Here is a 535-nt window from a genome sequence, read left to right as displayed (position 1 = left end):
GTTCTTGAAAACAAATACTGGAATTTTAACTGAATGCAAATTGATTAAAGTTATAAACTGGTCAGGCATGGTGATCGTATAAAATATAATAGTTGCCCCTTGAATAAATTAAGTATATGATGCATTTTCTTTGTCATTTGGGGGATAAAACCTATTTTCGTTCACCTTCTTCAGGGGGAACTACTGTACAATAAGCTGGCTGTGTTAAAGCCTGATATTATTTCTATTTGTATCTTAAACAACAAACAATCATCTTCAATGATGAATTGGTGTTTCATTCTTTTTTTCATTCAAACGTGTTAGCTTTGAAATGCCAAAGTAATGTTATTCATAAATAAATTATTGTTAACCTCTGTTCTACACAAGTGGTTACATTAAAATTTATTTCAAGAAACGTTGACAGCACTCAAAGAGAACAATAAGAACATTCTATAATAGAAATAAAAGATGGTTAAATGCAGGCATAAAACGCATGTTCAAGTGATGAGTACAGACTAAATAAAAGTGAAAAGATAAATTAATATGATATATACAA

This window comes from Penaeus monodon, chromosome 28, assembly GCF_015228065.2.
Source record: "Penaeus monodon isolate SGIC_2016 chromosome 28, NSTDA_Pmon_1, whole genome shotgun sequence".
Classification (NCBI taxonomy): domain Eukaryota; kingdom Metazoa; phylum Arthropoda; class Malacostraca; order Decapoda; family Penaeidae; genus Penaeus; species Penaeus monodon.
The sequence above is the reverse complement of the archived record's forward strand: the minus strand, read 5'-3'. Positions refer to the sequence as shown.